Source organism: Pleurodeles waltl, chromosome 2_2 (genome assembly GCF_031143425.1).
Source record: "Pleurodeles waltl isolate 20211129_DDA chromosome 2_2, aPleWal1.hap1.20221129, whole genome shotgun sequence".
NCBI lineage: Eukaryota > Metazoa > Chordata > Amphibia > Caudata > Salamandridae > Pleurodeles > Pleurodeles waltl.
Window position 1 is genome coordinate 1,092,652,485 of NC_090439.1, and position 16,985 is coordinate 1,092,669,469.

A 16,985-nucleotide genomic window follows, 5' to 3' on the forward strand; every position below is an offset into this window, starting at 1 on the left:
AAAACACATAAAGCACAATGCTGCACAGGGAAGCCACAGGAAAGCAGGACACTGTAAAAAGCAGTAGGAGGAATCAGGATTGCTCTCAGGTTTCAAGGATTTGGCAGTGCAAGCAACTGAAGAAGAAAGCAGGACATCCCAGTAATGGAAGTAAAAGCATAAATTCTGAATGCAGAAGCCAGGCTTAAACCCCTCCCCCAGTTCAGAGCCACAGAGTTATTGGAATTCACAACAGGTGCAAGCTTAATACAGGACAGTGCAGTTGAGAGCAGTAAAGTCCCTGATCTACCTCGCTGCCTGAGGGAGGTCACTAAAGTTCTAGGAAGCAACCAGTGGACAGAATGAAACTCCAGAGTAGAACAAGGAATAGATTTTGTTTAAGGACATATTAGGAATCCCTGCAAGGAAGCACATGGGCATGCTGAATATGGTAAGACAGAGTTCCAAGTATAATAAGATTTCCTAAATGGCTCCTCGCCAGCTCTAACGTTTGGGTAAGGCATACAAGTGTCATAATGCATTAGTGGTTGATAAGTTAGATCTGTAAAGGAATCTGGAGTGGATCTGATTTCTAAGAGGATTTGTAAAGTGTATGAATGAATAGTGAAGTGCAGCACAAGTTTCAAACTAGTGTTCACAATGGAGCAGGCTCACTGAAAGGGGGTTCATGTAGCGCCAAATGCTTAGAGGATCGAAGGATCCTGACATACAAGGCCTGCACAGTGAAATAGTTTTTGGCTTTTATTTTAATGTGAGGACACCCAATCCAATTTGTAGTGTGTAGTGTATATAGTAACACCCAGCGTCGTGGAAGAAAATGCACTTTTAAGGAGACTAATGAACATATAAAAATAGGTGTTCCCTACAAGGCAAAGACATTTTTCCCTGCTTTGTGTCACTGCAGTGCATTTAAACTTCAGCCCAGCCAGAGAACAGCGGTTCACCTGGCAGAAATATATTTTGTCATGGATGCGATTGGTGGAAATACACAATGCAGCCTGAAAATTATTTTCCATGCGGTAGGTACACTTTAGACACCTTTTGCAATGGATTTATAGGGAAGTTAAACAGGCCAAATAGGGAGTGCCAATGTACAGCACATGATTTAGAGAGATATCACAGGCACTTTACTACTGTTTAGCCTATAACAGGGCTCAGAAAAAGGTATGAAATCTGAGGTGAACATTCTGCAATAGTGGACAGTACTACAATTAGCAATACACTTTCACTATCTGGAAAAACAGCCTCATTCCCATCATGTACTAAGGTCAGGAATATTCAAAATCCACTCCACAGGCCTCTATTACACTGGCTCACTCACACAACACTCTATGCATGCACCATGGAGGCTACACAGATAAACATGCACAACATTCACTTGAGATGTGTTAAATCGATGACAGTAGTTCTATGTCATTCAATGTGGGTACACTTACAGCCATATTTATAATTATTTCATACAACACAGCAAAACACCTTGCTGCGCTGCATAAAAGGGTGAGGGCAGGAATGTGCCATATTTATCATGAAATGGCAAATTCCTGCTCTCTGCCAGCACTGGTGCACAAACTGCTGCTTAGCGCCAACGCATGCACTCTTGCACCATGCTGCATTCCAGACAGGCTTTTTTGCAGACCTTTTCCTCTTTCTTTGTGTGCTGCAGAATGCAGCACATGTAGAAAAAGTCAAAAACAAGGAGAAATAAAAATATTTCCTTTGCCTTCTTTGGTAAAGCATACCATTGTGATGCATTCCCAGATTTACAAGTCTTGGTAACTCGGGGAATGCACTAAATCCATGGGTTGATGCATGGAAAACCCCGCATTCAACCCATGGAACGCCTCCAGGGGGTAACACAAGGTAGAAACTTGCTCTGCCTTGTGTTACTCCAGATTTGCCAAGCCATGCAGGGCCACGCAAGGTGGCCTTGCGTGCCAAGGTTGATATCATTTGGAACGCAAGGGTAGCTCAACACTTTGATAAATATGTACTATAGTGCTCCTGTCCAGGTCGCAGGACAAGTCCAGAGCTTTACTCATGTCAAAGAACAGTTCTAGGTCTCTTTATACACACAAGCATACCAGATACACGCAGTCAGGCACTCAGGGTCCTATTGTGGTTTTCTCTTTCAATTTACTGGCTTGCTTCCCTCTAGTATAAATATTCTCTTATCTTGTGTTTCACAAGCTTACTGATTACTATGCCAGCAATATGATTCATGAGGTAGAGCAGGAAAACAAGAAAATTCATTTCAAGCACATACTTTGCCAATAGAGAGGCACTGAGGATGGGGGTGGCATAACTCTCTTCAGTAAGTTACTGGCCCTTGCAGGCAGCTCTGTACTTGAGGGAAACTAAAGAGGACTCAGTAAATTACTGGTAGAGTAGCATCACCCAAAGAAAGCCTGGTTAGCACAAGGGATTGATCTACCCTGTCACTTTCAGTGTAAAATGAAATAACTTATTACCTGAATTGGTGACAACGATGCAGTCCCAGTTGGCCATGTCTTATGATTAAGCTATTTGGTTTAAGTCTGTCAGCAACAGACATCTCTACAAATATTATAGGTAAGTGTTATTAGAGGATGGAGAAATTAAGCCTTATTTATCCAGCTCGCCCTTGTGGAATATTTTCCCACCCCTTTTCTCTTTCCTCCTGAGAGAACATTTCCCTTTCTAGCAACCATCAAATGTTGAAGTGGGAAGAATCTGAGGGTTGCAGTTGGAATTTTAAGGAACATTTCTATCAGATGGTACCAAGATGTCGATGTGCACAGCTTGTGTGATCAGACATCCTCTTCATTGAGGTCGGCCTGTAATTGTGCCAATCAACTCAAGCATCCATGAACAATGACTTTTAATCTGTGTTTAACTTTATTTTTGTCTTTTAAATTGATATCTCTGCTTCACTTTATCCTAATTTAGTGGTCATGGTGTCTTTTTGCTCATTAACCTTTTCTCTATTTTTCCAAAGTGGGAATTTTAGTGTGTTGTGTATAGTTTTTAGGGGGACTAAGCCATCATGTATGAGCAAGCATCAAAGCTATGCACTATAAGTGCATTATTTCCTAAATACACATTGGGAAAAAGGTATAGTGTGCAAGGGTTTAGAGCATGCAATGCTGTTTGATTTGTTTTTTTATTGTTGGTGTGATTGGTTGTACTACTACATATTGACTCCCAGAATATTGTGGTATAATAATATCGGGAATAGAATACCGAAAGATAAGTGCATTTAGGGAAGTATAGATTTATAATTCCTGAATATGGGTGGGTAGAATATTCCGTTCTCCCGCAGAATTAACAGAATTTTGGCAAATCCACAGAGCTCATGCAAAATTCTGCCAAATCACCATGTGGCAGATTTTTTTCTTATGCGTGGCTCCAGTCAGGTAAGTTTTGTGTGCAGGATTTGGTATCTCATAGTCCGATTTCGAAGTCACCCGAAGGACATCCGGTGAGATTTTTCTAACCCTTGAGATCACAGGTGGTCATGACCATGCGCGGTCAGAAGGCTGACACTCAAATAAAAATTCTACTCGAGGGGCAGCAAAATCAACTCAAGTAGCTGCGCCCTCTGTTGCATCGTGTGCTGCTGTTAGTGCGGATTTTTCAGTGTTGAATGTGCCACCAATGCTAAATCACAGCACAAGCAGTGTAACATGCATGTTTCTGCCCATTGGCGGAACTCTGTGGAATTTCTCTGATTTTTTTATGTAACTCCGTGGAATTCCACAAAATCAAATTCTGGAAGTTTCACCTACCCCTATTGCTAACTCCACATCTATGTACCTTGAAGACATACATTGCGTAGGTACATATATTTAGAGTAAGATATTGGAAATCTATACTTGCTTATCTTTCGATATTTTGGATTTAGTATTCTGTTTTAAATATTCTGTCCCATCAATATTCTGGTTTCAACATCCAGGGTAATATGGTGATGATTCTACTCAAAGAAATACATGGCTTTTTTAGGGTACATATTAAAGCACACTCAATCAAATTTCCACAATCCAACTTTAAATCCTTTCATTTAGATGGGATTAAAATAGAGGGATGTAAAGTTGTAAAGTCAGCTGACTCGCAACTTTGTGAATGAAAAGCTTATGAAGTTCTTTTTTGCAAAAAAAAAAAAAAGAAAAATCTGTCCTCAGCCTAGAATACTCCCTCCCACTCCTCTTACCTAAGGTGATGGATGTCCAGGCTTCACACTTATTATTGTCCTAACTGGGACATTCTATATCAGGAAAGCATGACACATAGAAGGTCCTAAGTTAGGAAACTTGGGGCCTCATTTACCAGCATCATTTTTTTTTACGCTCGGGTGGCGCAGTGTGGCAACCCATATTTACAAGGCCAGGCAAAGCCACCTTGCATGGCTTCTTGTGGCCTTGTAAATATGGACTCCTTTCACGACCAACACTTCATGAAAGGGCCATTCCATGGGTGTGTCTTGGGGTGTTCCCGTGCAACACCCATGGAACCTGAAGGAATCTGACGCATTCCCAGATATACAAGTCTGGGAATGTGTCAGATTCCTACTCCACCTCAGGTGTGGCATAGGAATGGCACATCGGGAGAAATATTTTTATTTCACCCCGTTTTTTCCTCTTTCGTTGTAAACTGAACTCCTGTACAAAATAAATAATCCCCGCAACGCAGGCATCCTTGCACCATGGTGTAAGGGTGCCTGTGTTAGCGCTAGGCAGCAATTTGTGCACCATCTCAGGGGACAGGACATAAATGTGTCATATCTTGTAAATATGGCACGTTTCTGCCCTTTTGCGGTGGCCCAGGTTGGCACAGCAAGGTACTTGCGCCGCTGCCCTGCACCACGGGCCTCGTAAGTGAACGAACTTGGCAGAGCGGTTACTCCGTCACAACAGTGACGGATATCCTGTCTGCTTAAATCTAAATCCTGTTAGATATTTAATTCTAAAGATACCAGAAGCACTCTAAGTACAAAATTCAAGTATAAGTTTCATGATCCAAATAGCAAGGCTGTGTGGAAACCAGAAGAAATCCAAATCTTTTATTGGTGTGAAGGCTAAGAACATTTTTTAATTTGGTCCAGTCCTGATAAATGGTCCTCCTGGTTATGTTTAGAAACCAAGAGACCCATCATAACCACTGGGACAAAATATGATGCTCCACAAGAACTTTCAAAAAGTATGTCAGTCTCCAGGAATTGTTCATAACAATCAAAATTCAGTACTTGGGCTGAAACGCTGGGTCCTCATTCCAGCATGCCGATCTAAATGTGGAGCATCACATTTTCTCTCAGTGGTTATGACGGGTCTCTTGTTTTTAAACATAACCAGTGGGACCAGTTAGCGATTTGTGACTGGACCAATTTCTAATTTTCCATAGCCTTGAAAAAGTCACAGATGTGACGAAACACGTATTGGCTGTGAAAAGAATCTGTAAATTTGGATGAACTGATTTTGCTTCACACCAATAAAAGATTTTGACTTCTTCTGGTTTCCACACATCCTTACTATTTGGATCATGAAACTTATACTTGAACTTTGTGCTTAGAGTTTTTCTGGTATCTTTGGGATTATATGTCTCAATGGATCCATGCGGTACCACTGACTTTCATGCCTTTGGTATTAGAGTGAATATACCAACACACACCTTGTATGACGGCGATTTTTCTGTATATCACTTTATCCACCACCATTGTTATTCGAGGGATAGGAGGTGCGATAATCAAACCACAACTACCTTTTCAATTATTAGTTTATCCTATTGGATTTAGATTTCAGCAGAAGGGACATCCGTCACTGTTGTGATGGAGTAACCTGTACTCCAAGTTCTAAATCTGGCCCTTAATTTGCTTCTTAAGGTATGACGTTATAATGTGACTCACCACTAATTATTAATAACTTTAAAGAGAGCTTGGAGCATATCCAACAAGGACTTTTTGGGAAATTAGTGGTGAAACATAGGTTTAAAACATTTTAGGGCTGCAACAATGGTGAAAACAAAATAGAACGTAAATGCCATATCTCAGGGAAAATGTGGGAGGTCCAACAATGAAATTCACTATAAGATTGTGACAAAGATAGATAGTTCAATTACATTTGATGTAAAGCATCAGTAAAAACTGCATAGACTTGAAGCAGGCTTCAACATTGGCATACACCTCTCATAGTTACAGGCAGGTTGTGTGAAAGGTGCGGTACAAAAGAATACCTTCATCAGACATCTACCAGCAAGACAGGTAGGCATGATAAAGTATAGGTGATAATGTAAATCTTGGATTGGTCCATTTGAGGCCTTTGACTTAGTTGAGGACACTATTTCCATCTACAACTAGAGGAGCCATTGAAGGGCAGGTAGCAACACTGCCTCTGGTGCTCTAAGTGGTGGTTTCACAGTTTACATCTAGGATCCTGCTCTGTGATAACCTCTTTCTTTGATGATGATTGCATGGTACTTCCCATTTGGATGATAGCGTCTTCCACTTCCAGGATTATGGGCAGTCTTCTCTCTTTCACATGCAGTAGACTCCTTTCATACAATCCTCAATGTGGAACCCTTGATGTGCCTAATATCTCTTGGATGAACATGTACTTTTCTGAGTGGCAAATGTGAAAACCATGGAAGCCTGCACATGTACTTGAAATGGAAAATAGTTACTTGAGGCTCTATTTTAGTTTCTCTCTTCTCTCCTCATCTCCTAATCTCTGTTCCCACAGCCTCTCTCACCCTTTCCCATCACACCTTCACTTTTGCTTCAGCATTTGCCTATCTTTCTCTTCTTGCCTCACAGGCTCTCTCTCTCTCTGGCTTTGTCTATTTACTTTTATTTATTTCTCTCCTTTTCTCTTCTTTCTTTCTCTCCTTTTCAAGAACTTCTTCTCTCTATCTTCTATCTACTTCTCAATATTTTATATTCTCTCCATAGCCCTCTTCTCCGTAGATCATAAATGACAACTGAATCTTTCTTTTCACTGTGCACGGCCTTGAGCAGCATCTGCCATCTTTCTTTGGCCTCCATGCTTTTTGTTCTTCTCCAGTTCACCATCCTGGGTAGCTTCTGGAACTGGAGAAGTTCCTTATGGCCATGGAGCAAAGATGTTAGTGCAATGTGGACATCATATCCCTGCAGCTTGTTTTTCATCCTTGTGGGCTTTAACTGCTTCAGGGCAGTGGACAATCCCTTGATGTACAATGCACTACCTTCACAGTGCAGTGGACTTCGAAGGGTCATCCTCAGTACTATAAAGAAAATGCTGTCTAAACACGAGAAACATTTTCTTTTCAAACTTCAAAGATGAGACCTGAGGGAAAGCTTCCTTGGAATCGGATTTCTTTTGCTTTGCTGTTGATAACGCGTCCCTCTATGATAATTTATTACACATCAGGACTCGTTTTAGGCCAATGAATCTTTTGACCCAGTTGAGAGACACCTTAGGACGAGATAGCTAATCAATATGTCAATCAATACATCAATAATGTCATCAATATTTATCATGACAATGCATTTCACTTTAGTTAAAGTCATTAATCAAATCAAGACGCTACCATGACCTTGTAGCCATGAATAATCACACCAGTTTAGTAGAAGTTTATACGTTTTATTCCCTATTAATTACAATCTAATAGCAGGTGCGTCAATCTCAAAACCAAGAAACATAATAGCATAGTCACAATTTGCCAACTTTGGTAAGATTTCATTATAAAGCGAGAATCACAAACATCAGAACATAACACGGCGTGAACATAGATCAATTTAGCAGAGTGTCAATAACGCGTCAGTTCAACAAAGCATAGATTTGGTTGTTTGTCTATTTGCGTCAGTTTAGTGAACACCTGTCCTAACCACTGATTAGCATTAGCATGTTGGGCTTCATGCAAAACAATTTAGAACACCAATTTGGAAAACATCTAACTATGGTCTCTGTCAAAAGTAAGCAGTTGGTACCTAGAAAGGAAAAGCAAACAGACAAATCACAATTGCATTGTCATAATTACCCTCCAAAGTTTAGTTCAGCGCACAGGTTCAGTCTTCGTCTTCAGGACATCAGTCAAAACGCCATCAGTTGGAACTCAGCTCCGGGGCAAAAGGGCACTTCCCTCATAAGGAGGTAAAGTGTAAAATGGACAATCTAAGGGCAAGGATGATTTAAAGTAAACCAACAAGTCACCAAACAGAGTGACAGAGTTTCTGGACAAAATCAATAGCATTCCCTAACCCACCTAAATGACTCCCTGTGACATGGGTTTTTATCCCTTTTCCATTGTACATTCCCCCAAAATTCTATTGGTCATTTGTTATACCCCACTATCTTTAACCTATCAGAAAGTACATTAGGTAACCTAACTCTTCACCCCATATTATTTTACAAGTCTTTGATTGGTCTTCATTATTGACGTCTTCAGAGGTGGCACGTCCGGTATGATTTCATCTTTCTGTAATTCTTTGCACATCTTTTGGTCAGCAGTTCCATTGTCTTCACCGGTTTGAATGACCCTGTACATTACATTAATCTACACTGTTTCAGTTTGTTTTTAACATTAATTCCATGAGCAAGGAAAAGTATGCATGAGAACGGATCTAACATGGTTACATTCGTCTTCTAATTTTGAAGAAAAGAACATGCAGGGTCATGTCCTTTTATGAGTCAGCACACTGCGAGATAGAAAAATACATTAAATATGAGAGCCAAGCAACTAAGGTTCGGTTCATGCTAATTTAAGGCCTATGAGGATTTCAGCACAGATTCAATAACGCAATCATTAGTACAAACTTATTTAAACATAATATAAACATTTTAGTCATCATTATTAGTCTACGTATACATTGGCGGCCACTCCCCGTGGTCACATTTCAGGTGCACGTTTTAAGCAAAATCATTATTATAGTTTCTATGCAGCATTATCACACATTAATTCATAAACATTTCATGTTAATATATATTATTATATAAGCTACACTCTCTCACTGTATTGTGTAGCATGCTCTACATGCTGATGTCACAGCAAAATAAAAGTGAAAACAGACCTCGCTAATGGAATCTGCAGGGATCCACAAATGTGCTACCACACAGTGTACCTACATGTCTCCCAATAACAATAGTACCTCACTTGGGTGTCTTGGCTATCCTCTGTGAAAGGAGAGGGTCCAAGTGCATCAAAGAATCATCAGGACTTTACAAATTGACCCATTCTGGTGATGTGGGTTTCTACAGTATTTAGGCCAGGGCTCAGGTGGCAACCTGGGAATCATGCCAGGCCTAAACATTTGAGACAACAAGGCACCTACAGTGTACTGGGGTGGGGTGGCTTGCCTAGATCCAAAAACATTTTCTTACTCAGAATGCCCTGCAAACATCAATCAGTGGGTAAATAACAGATTTTCCTCATATTTCTGGGAAGGAAAATTCTGGAATCTCTGAGGATCCATACAATTCTTTCCACCCAGCATTCTCACAATAAAAACAGCACCCTAAATGGTACCCTACATGTTCACCAAGTTATGGAAAAGTATGAATTTAGTTTGTTAATTACATATGACCTCTTACAGACATTTATTTCCTAAGGGCATAAATTAGCTAAACATGAAGCAGAATTTCAAAAACAAAAAAGTAACTACATTTCAAAAAGCAGATTACTAAAACACTGAGATTACAATGTATATAGATCAGAAAATGTTAGTCAATGATGTGCGGGGATGTCTAGTGAGGTCAATTATAATGCAAATACTTTCAGCATTATGGGCCAGATGTAGCAAATAAAACATTTGCGAGTTGCAAAGTGCGAGTCCATGCGACTCGCAATTTGCAACTCGCAAATTGGTATGCAGTACGGTGTCTCAGACACCGACTGCAACTCGCTATGGGGTCGCAATGACCCACCTCATCAATATTCATGAGGTGGGTCGCAAATTGCGGCCCCATAGCGAGTCTAGGCACTCGCAAACATGGAGGCCTGCTGTCGTCAGCAGACCTCCATGTTCGTGACTGCTTTCAATAAAGCAGTTTTTTTTTTTTCAAGTGTAGCCCGTTTTCCTTAAAGGAAAACGAGCTGCACTTAAAAAAAAAAACGAAACCTTTAGTTTCGGTTTTTTTTCAGGGCAGGTAGTGGTCCCTTGGACCACTACCTACCCTGAAAAAATATTTTTGGGTCCATTCACAAAGTGGAAGGGGTCCCCTGGGGACCCCTTCCAATTTGCGAGTGGGTTACCATCCACTCGAAGTGCGACACTCGAACTGCGACACCATTTGCGACCGCGTACGCGGTCGCAAATGGTATTGCATACCACTCAGAATCGCAAATAGGAAGGGAACACCCCTTCCTATTTGCGATTCTGAAATGCATATTGCGAGTCGGTCCTGACTCGCAATATGCATTTCTGCATAGCAAAGAGGCATTTGCGCCTCGCAAACGACGATTTTCGCCGTTTGCGAGGCGCAAATCCTTTGCTACATCTGGCCCTAAATGCCCTGATTAGGATTTCCATAATATTTGGCCCCAGGAGATGAATCCTCAAAGTGTTGCCCCTGGCAGGGATATCCTGCGATTAAACCATTTTTGAAGGATAGCTAGTCCGTTATAGTAACATTTTGGGACTTGGCAGGCTATATTGGATCATTTCATATTCATACTACTACTATTTGCATCCCTCTGCAGCATGAACATTAACCTAACAAACTATTTGCCTTCTGCAAGAGATATAGCAATATAGGTGAAATTAAATGTAAGTCGTACCTGACTTATGATTACTCTGCCCCAGGTCAATAGGCTAGTCAAAGTGCTATATCATATTAGAATTTGAAGATTTCCTGATTAGACAATGCTATTGAATGACTAGTTGGCATAAATAGTGAATACCTCTCATATATCAAGAGTTGGAAAGGTCATGAAAGTTGCTGGAACTACTTTTGATAGGCAGATAAGTTATGGAAGGCTCACCTACGGTTCACCGGGGTAAAATATTGTGGTCCACACTAATATTAATACCATAATACTCAGTGGTCGGCAGCCAACTACAACTTGCACTTCTTACTTTTATGTAAGACGTATCGGCATATAGTTGTCCATCACAAGGAACGAGAAGCGAATGAACAAATATGGAATAACTGAAGAGAACTGACACACACTGGTGGTCAAACAGTGAACTTTAATCTAGTCTACCACTGCAGGTCCCAAATATCCATACACTATGGCAGCTGATTTAATTCTTACAATGACACTCGGATGATTGTAACAATTCCCATCCCATTAGATGTCTCCCCTTCTCACTCCCTTCAATCAATATGCATAAAATTTCTGAATGGACAACCCAGTGCAGTAACTATCTAGGCAGACTATAATCATAAGAATGGGACCTGCAGAGCTGTTGAAAGGTACCAGCATACACAAAAAACATATACTGTGTGTCTGCATCTCTCATACCTCATCATCCACCACACTACCACGCACTGTGTTCCATAACACTATAACTGCACCTCAGTTGTCATCACGCACAACATGGAAACACATCCCACATAGATTCACAATACAAAGACAACACCCTTCCAGCCACACAACCTATATGGCTTAACTTGCTGCCCATGTAGGTGAAAAATTAAATATCCCGCATAGGGACAATAAGCTCAGTGCAAATGTGGGACTACAATACGATACAATGTAATGCAATATGATACAAAAAAATCAAATATTTATCATTTTTGCATCATCAAGATGTGCTTTGAACATATTAAAAACTTAGGGCCTCATTCCGACCCTGGCAGTCTATGACCGCCAGGGTGGAGGCCGGCTGAAGCACCGCCAACAGGCTGGTGGTGCTTCATTCAGTATTTCGACCGCGGCTTTGAAGCCTCGGTCGCCCAGACGGGTCCGGCGCTTTTCCGCCAGATTTCCCCCGGCTGGGGGAATCCTCCATGGCGGCGCTGCTTTCAGCGCCGCCATGGGGATTCCGACCCCCTTCCCGCCAGCATGTTTCTGGCGGTTTTCACCGCCAGAAACAGGATGGCGGGAACGGGTGTCATGGGGCCCCTGGGGGCCCCTGCACTGCCCATGCCACAGGCATGGGCAGTGCACGGGCCCCCTAACAGGGCCCCACAAGGAATTTCACTGTCTGCATTGCAGACAGTGAAAATCGCGACGGGTGCAACTGCACCCGTCGCCAGCTGCATCTCCGCCGGCTCCATTCGGAGCCGGCTTCATTGTTGCAGGGCCTTTCCCGCTGGGCCAGCGGGCGATCTTTTGGCGGTCGCCCGTCGGCCCAGCGGGAAAGTCGAAATGACCCCCGCGGTCTTTTGACCGCGGAGCGGTCTTTCGACGGGGTAACTTTGGCGGGCGGCGTCCGCTGCCCACCAAAGTCAGAATGGCCCCCTTAGTTTCCATCATACGTCAGTATTACAAAACAAAATCTGCATCATTTGTGCTTTCAAAACTTCTGATGTATTTTGAAATATTTGTGTAGTTTGTTGGGGTCACAGGCTATTGATTAATAAAGAGCATTTCTTCAGAGGCCTATGTTCAGAAACATTAGGTCAATGGAGGAAGGCTAGTAATGTGTTTAATAATTGTAATCAAGCACTCATGCACTTTAAACTGAGTTGAACAGAGCTCAAGGTTAGGTAGTCTTTTGTGCTTAAGAACTTTTTAAAAATCTGCATTAAGTCTAGTTCAATGAAACAAGCTTCGATGATGTGTAAGGGAAAAAAAGAAGATGGAGGTAAATACTTTCTTCTGCCCAGGTGCCGCCTCAACTCTACTTACAGTGGAATTTGGAGTACAACATTTGCCATTTTTTTCTCATGTTCTGTCTGAACACCCTGCCATTAAAAACTGTCACAGCGACTTAGAGGGGGTTGGCCCCAGAAAACAAATTGTGTGATCTTTGTTTGAATTCCTTACAAACTTTAGAGCACGCTCTATTTGTATGCCCCTCACTTTATTTTAGCCATTGTTGTTTGAAATTGGGTTGTTGTTTTACTAGGGTGTGAGGCCTGCTCAAGTAGCAACCACAATCCTAGTCAGGGTAAGGCACAAGCTAAGCCCAGAATAACCTTTGCTTACCCTCCCTGGCCCCCAAACACTCCTTGTAGCTTGGCACAGAGCAGTCAGGTTTAAACTAGAGGCAATGTGTAAAGTATTTGTGCGACACTTAAAACAGTAAAACAGTTAAAGCCCCACACAAAAATATACAACACCAGGTTAGAAAAATAGAGTACAATTTAATAAATAAAACAAGATGAAAACAAAAAAAAATCCAATCAGTAGAAACAGAGTTAGGATTTTATAAAGAATAAACTGCAGTATAGTGCCTAAAAGCAGAAAGCGCAGACAGTGTTTAAAATGGGTACTATCTTTGTGGAGATGGGTCAACGTCCCAGTGGAAGTGTCCTTCCAAGGTGGATGTAAGGCAGAGTAGACCCTGCAAGAAAATAGCCAGTTTGCATATTCCTTCCTCATCTAACAAGCCAGGCATACGTTCCCAGTGGTGGGGTGAGTCTCCTGAGCCTGTTGGCTGGGGGTGGGGGATGTTGTGTAGGAAACTGGGCTTCTTTGCAGATGAACCCCACATTTTGCTCCCATTTAAACTTCTAGATGCTGTTGTTTTTGACCTGTCAGTGTGCTGAGGCCTGCTAACCAGGCCCCAGTACCAATGCTCTTTTGCTTGAATTGCATCTGGAATTGCATAGGCCAATTAGCAAGCACCTTGCCACCCCTGTAACTCCCGAGTAACTGGCATCCAGGGTACCCAGGGCAAGGGTGGTAAAGGGATTACCAGGGTTGCAACACTGATTGTGCCACCCTGAGTACCCCGAGTAAAAGAGAGACAGCAGAGCTGCCATGTCAGCCTGCATGAGCACCCTGCTGCTTGAGTGAGTCCCTGCCCACACCAGGTGCAGGCAGAGCCCCTTCACTGCCCATGGACAGTTCAGTCACCCCTAAGGTGCACCCTCTGTAGCCCAGGGAGCACGGGGTACTGTTCCAGGAGTGAGGACATATGTGCAGAAGCACATATGCCCCTTTGCTGGCATTTAAACTGCAATGCTGGCCTGAGCACCCAGCAGTCCATTGGATAACATGGGCTGGCATTTGAACACTGCTCAGATGTCCAGCTCTGCAATGGCCCAGCCAAATCCCATTGTGTTTGGTATCAAACACTGTGCTTTTTAACCCTCAACATGATGCCCATGTTTAGGATCAAAAAGCAGATGCCCTAGTGGCACCCTTCGAGGGTGCCCACCAAGTACCCGAGTCCTGTACTGTTTTGGCGGGCTCTCCTGAGCTGCTGCCACCACAGACAAGAGTCTGACCTCCTGCTGGTGGTGCTATCACCCTGGCAGGATGTCAGACAAAGGGCCTGGGCATTAAGGGGGTCACACCTCCTGCCTCCAAGGGTGGCTAGTGAGATTAGCATCATGGCAGTGAGCCTCAAAGACTTCCTCCCGCCTTTGATGTGCTGAGAGTTGTCCTCTCAGCAGAGGACAAAAACCTTTCCGCCGTACCCGGCAGGTGAGAAATTAGCTATGCAGGAGGTGCGAACCTCCCACAAACTAGCCACACCTTGGAGATGGGCTAGGAGGTTTGCACAGCCAACGAAGGGTTCTGCCATCTTCGCATACCCTACGAATAGTGGGTTCTGGGTAGAAGGTGATGTACTCCCTAGAGAAGTCATCACTGCAGGGGCGAATTAGCTGCAGTGACAGTAGCCCATTGGCCACTGTCCCTCACACCCTTAAACGCCCCCTAAACAAGGATTTAATGGGCTCCCCTGGCAATAGAACTTAGGTCTTACCTGGACAAGAAGAAAGAAGCACAAAAAGACGTCTGCACCAACAGCAGGACCTGGACTCCAGCCCCAGAGCAAAGAAGAGGACACAGAGTGACCTATGGACACCAGTACTGGAACTGAGTGCCCGACGTGTGCCAGAGGTGAAAACTCATTGGTCCCAACCAGAGGGACCTCCTTGGACACCGAAACCCCAAGGAAGACTCCCGTGACTGGTGGCACCAGTTCCCTGTAAATTGCAGGAGTAAAGAACTGCTGAAGTTAAAGAACTGCGACCCAACAGGCTCTGAGTGCCTGAGCCCAAATAAACTTGACATCCAGTATCTAAGGAGTGGGAATGAGGCCCGTACCAAGATTCAAGCCTCTACTCCCCACAAAATTACATCCAGCCACCAAATTTCTTGTGGACCACCGTTGCAGCTACCAGGGCTTGTCTATCTCCTGAACCAACGGTCACATGATGTTCACCAACTCCAGAGCACCCCACAGCACTGGGACCAATATCACGAGGGACCCCCCTGCTGTGGGTTTGCAGCCTGAAGGATTTGTCATTTTAATTGACCCTCTGGTTGCTCAGTGTGCCTGCCTCTATTTCCAAGGCCACACAAAGCTACCTTGTGTGGCGTTTCATGGCCTTGTAAATATTGCATTTGCATAACACTGCCTGAAAGGGGCCATCAATGGGTGTTGCTGTGGGTGTTACCATGCAGCACCCATGAGATCTGATGGAATCTGATGCATTCCCAGATAGACAAGTCTGGGAATGTGTCAGGTTCCTACAAGATCTCAGGGGCGGCGTTAAAGAGACGCAAAGTGGAGAAATAAAATTACTTCTCCCCGTTTTTTCCTCTTTTTACGTATGCTGCAAAATGCAGCACACATAGAAAGAGGAAAACACCATCATTGATAGTTTATGTGCAAGAAATTGTTTGTCCCTTCCTGCACATACACAATCATCCCTGCAATGCAGGCACCCTTGCACTATGGTGAAAGGGTGTCTGCCTTAGAGCTAGGCAGCAATTTGTGCACCAGAGCGGGGGACAAGGACAGGAATGCGCTCACACAATACAGTCTCCAACCCCCTGGTGTGTGTCTGGGGCCTGGCCTGGGCAAGGCAGGATTTCACAAACAAGAGAGACTTTCCTTTGAAGTAAGCCCACTTCAAAGGCCAACAAGGGTATTAGAAGGGCACCCAAAACCACAGACTTAGATCACTTCTGGACATCAAGAGGAACCTCTGCCTGGAGAAGAGCTGAAGAGCTGAGGAGAAGTGCTGCCCTGCCTGTGACCGTGCTTTGTGGAGCTAACCTGCAGTTGCTGCTTCTGTCTGGTGAAAGGGAACAAAGACTGGACTTTGTTGTGCATTCCTGTTTGTAGAGAAATCTCCAAGGGCTTATCCTGAGTTTGCCTCCTGTTGTGGAAGTCTCAGGTCCATCAAAGACTTCCCCTACCAGCACCTGGACTCTCTGCTGAGACTCCTGCCCTGCCAAGTGGTGCCCTATCCAGTTCCTGGGGCCCTGACAGGTGAAGCTGGCAGACCAAGATTGAAAATCCAGGCACCGACCGTCGTGCGGGGTATTTCTGAGGCAACCTCTGAGACGCGGCTGAAGAAACTACGAGCCACTGGCTCCGCTGCTTAAATCAATGCACCGCTTGCAGCATGGCTGGAAGATTGATGCTCGCAGCTGGTAACATCGCAACCCACACAGCGCAGTTTTGCTAACACCGTGTGGCAGGATTTTCGATGCAAATCTTGCTGGGTGGGAAAAAACGATGCAACGCCTGCCCGGACCCACGTGCTGCCTGGATCGCATCATCGCTTTCCTGCAGAGAGCCAAACCGACACACCCCAACCCCACCAGAGAAGGAGAAATGATGCACAATCTCGTTTGCAGGTGAGAAATCGACGCACTGCTTACCTTTTTTGACGCATGTGAGTGTTATTTTGACGCTACCCAGGTACTTTTCAACGCTAACAGTGTTTACAAAAGGATTTAAGACTCTTTTTGCTTCTAAAATTAATAATTTGACTTGTGTATGTTGGATTTTGTCGTTTTGGTCTTGTTTTGTTTAGATAAATATTTTCTATTTTTTTCTAAACCTGTGTTGAGTCATTTTGTAATGTTTTCATTAAGTTACTGTGTGTGGTGGTACAAATAATTTACACCTAGAAATCTAAAGTTAAGCCTGCCTGGTTGTGCCAAGCTACCAAGGGGTTGAG